Consider the following 9,030-nt stretch of genomic DNA (forward strand, 5'->3'; position numbering starts at 1 on the left):
GGTAGTATTCGACTGCTAATTCAGGTTAAAGTAGGCGACTAGAGTTTGTTTCCACTATCCAAGTAATGGCAGGTAGATTTCAGAGTTAAGTGTGTAAAGTGTGTGTACAATGCAGCTGCAGCGCGAGGAGTGGAAAATAAATATTCAGATTTTGGCTTCCAGCCCTAAATACTTCAGTGGGACTTTGTATTTGTTTTTCCATAAAGTACCTGTCAATTGGTATGGTGAGGCTGTATTATTTACTTTATTTTTGCAGATTCTTTGTTTGCATCTGGGATGTCAGGGTTTTTTTTTTCCAGGGCTCCAGCGCGTGAGCCCCTGCGAAGTTCAACCCGTTGCTCGCCACAATCTGGATCTGTCTGGCGCGTGCTGGTTTAAACGGTTCCTGCACGCTCTAGTAAAGTATCTTGAGTATGAGTAGAGTTTAAAACTTGATTTGGGCTGACTGTGATCACGTGTCCTTAGCGTTTGCCTTTGTAACCCCCTCATGTGATGCAGTGTTGTTAGTAAGTTGAGGTCCGGAGGCACGTCGGATGTGTAAAGTCCAACAATTTACAAAGATTGAACCAATATATTCTTCCAGTTGGTCACATACAGGTGTGTGGGTGGGTGTTTTGTGCCCGTGTGCCACTTTGAACTTTTGGTTCAGTTGAAGCGTCCTGAGCAAAGGTGAAGTCTGCCATTTTAGTCTAGTCTGCTTCATTTCTGTTGTTGGTTGCCTGCAGACTTGAGGTTGTTTATGTATTGCTGTGATATGATTTGTCATGTGATTGTGTTGTCTCCTAGGAAATGACGTGGATGGAGAAACTTGATTGTGGACTAACTGAAGCCATGATTGGGTACCTAATTGATGGTTCCTTCAGCAGTTTGTTTGCCAATGTAAGATGGGACCGCTGGTACGTTGGAGCCACTGCCTGTTGAAGCCTACCAGTCAACAAGAGAGGAACAACCAATCCAAGGCAAGTACATCCACGGCCATGAGGAAGGACAAAGCTGTCGTGGTTAACTTCTACATCCCTGCTACTCCCGTGGGGATTATTTATTAATTTGCAGTGGAATTTGCTTTAAATCCATAATTTTTACTTCTTTATGTTTCAATCAGGAAGGTGTTTCTAAAATTATGTAGAGTCCTGTAATTCATATTCATGTGATGCTGTAGCCGTGAAGCAATGCTTTACTAGCTTTAAGTGGGATATCTCTGATAAAGTGCTGCCACCTGCATTCCTGCACTGCGTTGATACACTTTTCCTGTTTGTATTTCAAATTCAAAGCCCTGCAGGTTTTCAGTGGACGAAAACCTTTAGTTTCTAAACAAGCTATTGTGGAAAACATGCAGAGAAATGAGGTTTTCATGGTGAATTTTGCAGGACTGAGAAATTAACTGATGAAAAAGAGTGTTTCAACACAGACATGTTGCAAATCAATTAGGTTTGGATGTCACATTAAAACTAGGGCTGCAACTAACGATTATTTTGATAATCCATTCCATCAATTGATTATTTTTTTGAGTAATCCATGAATCGGATTAAAAAAAAAAAAAAGCATCTCAAATTGTAGGACCAGTAGATATTGGACTCGTGCAAAATTAGAGATTTCTGATCCATGAAGCCTCGTCTGCTTCACTGTTGCTGAAATGATCCCCAGTGTTTCCCTGCTGCTGCTCTGCTCGCTGGCTGCAAACTGTGGACTGGATTTCCTGACTCATTGAGACCCGCCTCCCATCAGGACGTCCAGTCCACAGTTTGCAGCCAGCGAGCAGGCTAGGGAAGTAGCACTGTGCTATCCAACCTTTCATGGCAACATGTTGCTGTTTGGAGGGATTTTACACTCAAAACACCACAAAGCAACACAGCAACGTGGATGTTAGCAAAGCAACGTGGATGTTAGAAGAGCAACGCAGCAACGTGGATGTTAGCAAAGCAACGTGGATGTTAGAAGAGCAACGCAGCAACGTGGATGTTAGAAGAGCAACGCAGCAACGTGGTTGTTAGCAAAGCAACGCAGCAACGTGGTTGTTAGCAGAGCCGTAGTCCAGCAGGGCGGCGCTCTGCAGCCAGACGTCAGCGTTTTCAGCCTCCAGCTCTGGGAGGAGAACAGCTCTGACATCAGAACAAAAAGCAGCAGCTCCTCCAGGCTGTCAGCAGGCGATTCACTCCTCCGTGAAGCTGCGTCCTACTCCACGCTAAACTCCCTGAAAATAGTCCCAATGGTTGGAGCTGCGTTAGAGCTGGAAACATTGTGTTGCTGCTGCCTTGCTCAAGAGTTTCCCCAGAGATTAATAAAGTCATTCTGAGGTTCTAAAGATAGAACTAGTTTATTATGAGATGATGACGTCACGCAGACCCCCACATTGTCCACATGGAACTAAAATACTTTGTACTGCTTCCTTTACTGTCCTGATACTAACCTCAAGTTGTTTTTTGAGAGAGTACATGTATACATTAGTACATTTCATACTTTACTGTTGAGAGGAGTTTATTACAGCCTCATATAAAATCAACAATAATATTTACTAACATTTCATGGTCAACATGGTCATGAATTGTACTTCAATACTTGTTTTCAAAATATTTTAGTGACAAACTGGATCCACATTTTGTCAGTTTGTGTACTACAGTACTGCACTCTGTCATACATCAGTTTGTGTCTTTTTATTGGTGTACTCTAGTCACTGAATAATATCAGTTAATTATGATACAATGTATTTTTTGTCTAAAACTAGTCATTAATTCTCTAGTATGCACAAGAATTTACTTCTTCCCTTTAAATCATTAACGCAGTACTTGTATATAATACAGACAGTGTGTTCAACTATTCTAAGGTAATTGAAATGACTCTGTTAATGTGTAAATAAATTAAATATGTAAATGTACTCTGATAGGCTAAATGTCTAAATGTTTCAGTACTATGTCAGAATCTGCCCGGATACTCTCATGGAAAGAAGTTAAACTAAAAATAATTTGTGAAATCCTGTTATGTTTGTCTAGTTATTTTTAATTGGACTTAAAAATACCTCAAGGAGAGAAAGCGTCCCTCCTCACGTCACGTCCACATTCCTCTCCAGTCTCCAACCTCCCGGAGAGGTTAACTTGTCAACAGTACAAACCTCTAAAGAGTGTAAATACCAGGGGGCATCCGATGAAGGCAAATACACCTTTGACTCTTATTTTTTAAGGGAAAATTTATTAAATTAACATGTGATATGGTGTCATAGGCCCTTTAATGTTTAATTTAATCCTCTGGAACCTTTCAGAACCTTTCTCCAACTCACCGTTTCGTTTACGAAGAGGAACTTCATGTTTCCACCGGAGCCGGGCCACGCCACCTGACGGAGGAGAGCCGGGTCAGGAAGGGACGCCGCCATCGCACCACGACCACGACTTTTTCTGGTGTGTGTGTGTGTGTGTGTGTACCTCGTTCAGCATGTCTCCCTGCAGCAGCGTGTTGGACGTGTGAGCCACCAGGTGGCGCTCTTTCCCCATGACCTTCACCTCCTTGAACTCGTAGCCGTAGGAGGACTTGAGTACGACCCGAGTCCCCGATGACAGATTCCTGATGATCACCTGCAACCGGAACACTTTTCAGAAACTGTTTGAATCGGTTCACTCCGAATTCGGTAACTGAAAGTACTAATGCGCCATAACGACACCCCCTTTTTTTCGCCTTTCCTTTTCTTTTTCCGCGGTATAACAATATTGATGATGCAGTTGGAAAAAGCTAACAAAAGTGTGTGTGTGTGTGTGTGTGTGTGTGTGTGTGTGTGTGTGTGTGTGTGTGTGTGTGTGTGTGTGTGTGTGTGTGTGTGTGTGTGTGTGTGTGTGTGTGTGTGTGTGTGTGTGTGTGTGTGTGTGTGTGTGTGTGTGTGTGTGTGTGTGTGTGTGTGTGTGTGTGTGTGTGTGTGTGTGTGTGTGTGTGTGTGTGTGTCTTCACCACACAGAGTCTTGATCCGTCCTTCCATTCCAAACATGTCACAAAGTAAAGGTTTTCAATCTCCTTGGGTTTGTCTTCGTCCCACAGTCCTCGTCTGGGATTCCAGTTAAACACTCTCAACCTGCTCACAGTGAGTACCCGTTGCCCCGTTGCCCCGTTCCAGTTGAAGCTTCCCAGCACCACCGACTGTCCGCTGGGCCCGGTGGTCGGTGGAAGAGAAATGTCGGCAGGACTTAGTAGAGGGTTGAGGACTTGTTGGTCCGAGTGTTCGCCACTCGAACCTGGAAACAGTTTCAAAAACAAGCGTACCGTGAACTGGGCGCCAAGAAAAGCTGGAAAAACATTGAGTAAACTTCCTCCTCCCGTCGGTTCGGACTCACCTTCCCGTTCACCAATCCCAACACGATGGTGTCGTCGGCCGGCCACAGCAGGCGAGTCACGGCGCTCTGAAACAATCACATTACTCAAACAAACTAGTTACTTTACTTACTTTAGTTACTCATGGCTTTACTCACCGTCTGAACAAATTTGTTGCAGATGGTTTTCTTGTCGCCCCTGAAGTGAGAGAGAGAGAGTGATCAGGGTGAGAGTGTTTAGAGAGATAAAGTGTTCCGTTACCATTCCTCTCCGATCCGGTAAACGTAGACGATGTTGTCCGATTGGCCGACTGCGATCTTGGTGGAGTCCGGAGAGAAGACCATGTCGCTAACCACGTAGCTCTCCTTCCCGTACTGACATCACAATATTAGCATTAGCATTAGCATCGTGAGACCATGGCTTCTCAGAGCTCAGCTTAAAGTACATTAACCATTAGCTTAGCTTAGCTTTTCATTTACTTATCCTAGCTTAGCTTGTTGTCTTTAGCTTAGCTTAGCATAGCTTTATCTATTGTAAGGTAGCTTCATGTAGCTTAGCTCAACCTGCTTGGCTTTAGTTCAGCTGAAGGAAAAAGAATAACATCAGCTCGGTACCTAAGTACTCGGTCTTTCAGGTACTTGGTCACTGGATACTCGGGTCACTCAGGTAGTTGGTCACTGGGTACTCGCTCTCTCAGGTACTTAGCTATTGGGTACTCGGTCACTCAGGTAATTGAGTACCCAGCTATCTCAGTACTTGGCTACTTAAGACCCAGTTACTTGGGTTCTCAGTTACCCAGATATTTGTGTACTAAGTTACGTGGGTACTTGGTTACCTGGATATTTAGGAACTCAGTTACTGTGGTATTCACTTACTTTGGAACTATGCTATTTGGATACTAGGTTACCCAGATATTTGACTACTCAATTACTTGGCTATTAAGGTACTTGGTTACCCAGATATTTGAGTACTCAGCAACTTGGATACTAAGTTACTTGGATACATCGGTACCAAGATATTTGGGTACTTGAGTTCTTTGGTCCTGATTTATGTGGGTACATGGTTGTTTGAGTATTTAGGTACTCAGGTACTGGTTACTGTGGTACTCAGGTACTCTCTGACCTTGGGGTCCTGGGGTTTGGTGGAGAACTTGTCGCGGCGTTTTCCGTGCTCGTCGTACAGCAGAACCACTCTCTCCGCGGTGCACACGGCCAGCTTGGTGTTGTTCGGGGCCCAGGCCAGGCATGTCACTCTGGAGGCTCGGTCCTGTGGAGAACCAGCACACACTCCCACCACTCAGAGAACATTGAGAACCTCGAGAACATGGAGAACCTCGAGAACATCATATGTAGTTTACCACCATCAAGTATGGAGTGAATGAATAATGAGTGTCAAGAAAAGCTCTATATACCAGCCGTCTATGCAACGTGCCAAAACTAAAAATCACCACGCAGAGAGATCACAGGTGTCACACGAGGTGTCACACGAGGTGTCACACGAGGTGTCACACGAGGTGTCACACGAGGTGTCACACGAGGTGTCACACGAGGTGTCACACGAGGTGTCACACGAGGTGTCACACGAGGTGTCACAACGAGGTGTCACAACGAGCACAGAAAGTGGTCTTACTGCGTGATTACAGATTTTAACCACTTGTGTTTTAGGCACTAACTTGACGCCATAGAGCAGCGGTGGACTCTTACCTGAGGGGTCAGGAGAGTCTTCAGGTATTTAATGGGCATCTTCCAGTCCGGTTCTATTTCTCGACGTCCCGTCTCCTTGGGAACAATGAAAAACTTCAGGTCTGCATTCTTAATGACATTTATCGAACATCCACAAACATAACAACTCTTTGGAAAACTAAGAACCATCGTCAAAGCAGTTGTTTTTCACGCTCTCCATCGTCAGCTGATTTACATCAATTATCTTTAAAATATAGTATTCCACTGCTCATAGTCTGTGAGAAATACACTTTTATCTCTATAATATCAGGGTTAATAAACACTTCATCTCTGTTAGTAACCCTGCTGTTATAAACACTTTACCTGTTATTAACCCTGCTGTTATAAACACTTTATCTCTGTTATTAACTCTGCTGTTATAAACACTTCATCTGTTATTAACTCTGCTATTATAAACACTTTATCTCTGTTATTAACTCTGCTGTTATAAACACTTCATCTGTTATTAACTCTGCTATTATAAACACTTTATGTTATTAACTCTGCTGTTATAAACACTTTATCTGTTATTACCCTGCTGTTATAAACACTTTATCTGTTATTACCCTGCTGTTACAAACACTTTACTTGTTATTAACCCTGCTGTTATAAACACTTTATCTGTTATTAACCCTGCTGTTATAAACACTTTATCTGTTATTACCCTGCTGTTATAAACACTTTACCTGTTATTACCCTGCCGTTATAAACACTTTATCTGTTATTACCCTGCTGTTATAAACACTTTACCTGTTATTACCCTGCTGTTATAAACACTTTATCTCTGTTATTAACTCTGCTGTTATAAACACTTTATCTGTTATTACCCTGCTGTTATAAACACTTTATCTGTTATTACCCTGCTGTTATAAACACGTTACCTGTTATTAACCCTGCTGTTATAAACACTTTACCTGTTATTACACTGCTGTTATAAACACTTTATCTCTTATTAACTCTGCTGTTATAAACACTTTATCTTTTATTACCCTGCTGTTATAAACACTATCTGTTATTACCCTGCTGTTATAAACACTTTATCTGTTATTACCCTGCTGTTATAAACACTTTATCTGTTATTAACCCTGCTGTTATAAACACTTCATCTCTGTTATTAACCCTGCTGTTATAAACACTTTATCTGTTATTAACTCTGCTGTTATAAACACTTGTTATTAACCCTGCTGTTATAAACACTTTATCTGTTATTAACCCTGCTGTTATAAACACTTTATCTGTTATTACCCTGCTGTTATAAACACTTTATCTGTTATTACCCTGCTGTTATAAACACTTTACCTGTTATTAACCCTGCTGTTATAAACACTTTACCTGTTATTAACCCTGCTGTTATAAACACTTGCCCATTTTGCTCTCAGAAAGAGACTATTCATCATGTTGTTACGGAGTGACAGAGACTTACAGACTTCTTCACCCTAACAATGGTTTTTAGTCTTTTTAGTCTTGTTTTTACTGAGGGGGGGTTTATCAGGGCAGCAGGCTACAAAAAGAGTGAAAAAGCCAAATGGCAGCTCCTGAACTTCCTCTCAGGTGAAGCCAAGATGGCGATCTACGTCAGCAGGAGGAACAAGGTGGAGAACAGAGAAGGCAGGAAGTCGTAGAAGTGTGGCGAGTCAACATCAAATCCAGACTCTGACTTGAACACCGTTTTTTAAACTAAACAATGATCTGAATGTTTTAAAGAGGTCTGGGGTTTTAAAAACATTCTGAGCTGGACGGAAAACAATGAATTACAGTTTGTGCATTTTTTAACATGAATGATTTTATAAGGATCTGACACACAATGTAAAACTGTTTTCTGATGAACTGGTGTAAATAAAAGTGTTTTAAAATAATCTCTTTTTAAACACTCTAAATACACAACACTCACTCTCAACACTCACCCTTTTAAAACACTCCCACTCTCTCTCTAAACAAACTCACTCTAAACACTCACCCTTTATAAACACTCACCCTTTATAAACATCAACTCTCAACACTCTCCAAACACTCTCCCGCTCTCTAAACACTCACTCTCTCTTTAAACCCACTTTAAACCAAGGGTCTCCAACCCCAGTCCTGGAGGACCCCCGGTCCTGGAGGACCCCTGTCCTGCATATTTTAGCTCCTCCCTGCTTCAGCTTACCTGAATCTAATGATGATGTCATCACCAAGGTTGTGAAAAAGCCCAATAAGGAGCCTTTCATTGGAATCAGGTGTGTTGAAACTGGGAGGAGCTAAACCTGCAGGACAGAGACACTAGAGGACCGAGGTTGGGGATCCCTGCTCTAAACGTTCACTCTCACTCTCTAAACACTCTCTCCCTTTCTCTCTCGTTAAAACACTCTCTAAACACGCTCACCCTTTTTAAACACTCTCTCTCTCTCTCTAAACACTCTCTAAACACTCACTCTCTTTAAACACACTCTGAACACTCTCACTCTCTCTCTAAACACTCCCTAAACACTTTCTCTCTCTCTCTCTAAACACTCTCTCTCTCTCTCTAAACTCTCTCTCTCTCTCTTTCTCTCTCTCTCTCTCTCTCTCATCCTGAGTGGGTGTGAGTGTGTGTGGAGAACTTGGAAAAGTTTGAGTGTGAAAATTGTGTTTCTGCACTTTAACCTTCGGTGGTTCTCTTCCTCTGGTTCTCTTCCTCTGGTTCTCATGTGAAGGTAAGAGAAGTTTAATTCATCAGTTTGAATAAAAAGAGGTTTTGTGAGCAATCAGGGGTTTGGTTGGAGGAGTGATGGCGTCCCTCCCCGGGTCACTGTGTCCGGGGTTCCCTCGTTTATTCCCAACCAGCTGGTGGAGAACCAACTGGCCCGTTTCAGGAAGTTCTCCGGCAGACTCAGGGAAGTAAACTAAACTGTAGAAATGATAAACTGCAGCAGGTCCAGTTCCTCCGCAGACAGTCCTTCATGTACCTCTAAACCTGGAACCCTGGAGGCGTCATTTAAAGTGAAATATGGTGACGGGTTCTACACGGTGTACGCCAGCTCGGGAAGCATCAAGTGCTTCCAGT

Source organism: Lipophrys pholis, assembly GCF_963383615.2.
Source record: "Lipophrys pholis genome assembly, chromosome: 21".
In the NCBI taxonomy this organism is placed as follows: Eukaryota; Metazoa; Chordata; class Actinopteri; order Blenniiformes; family Blenniidae; genus Lipophrys; species Lipophrys pholis.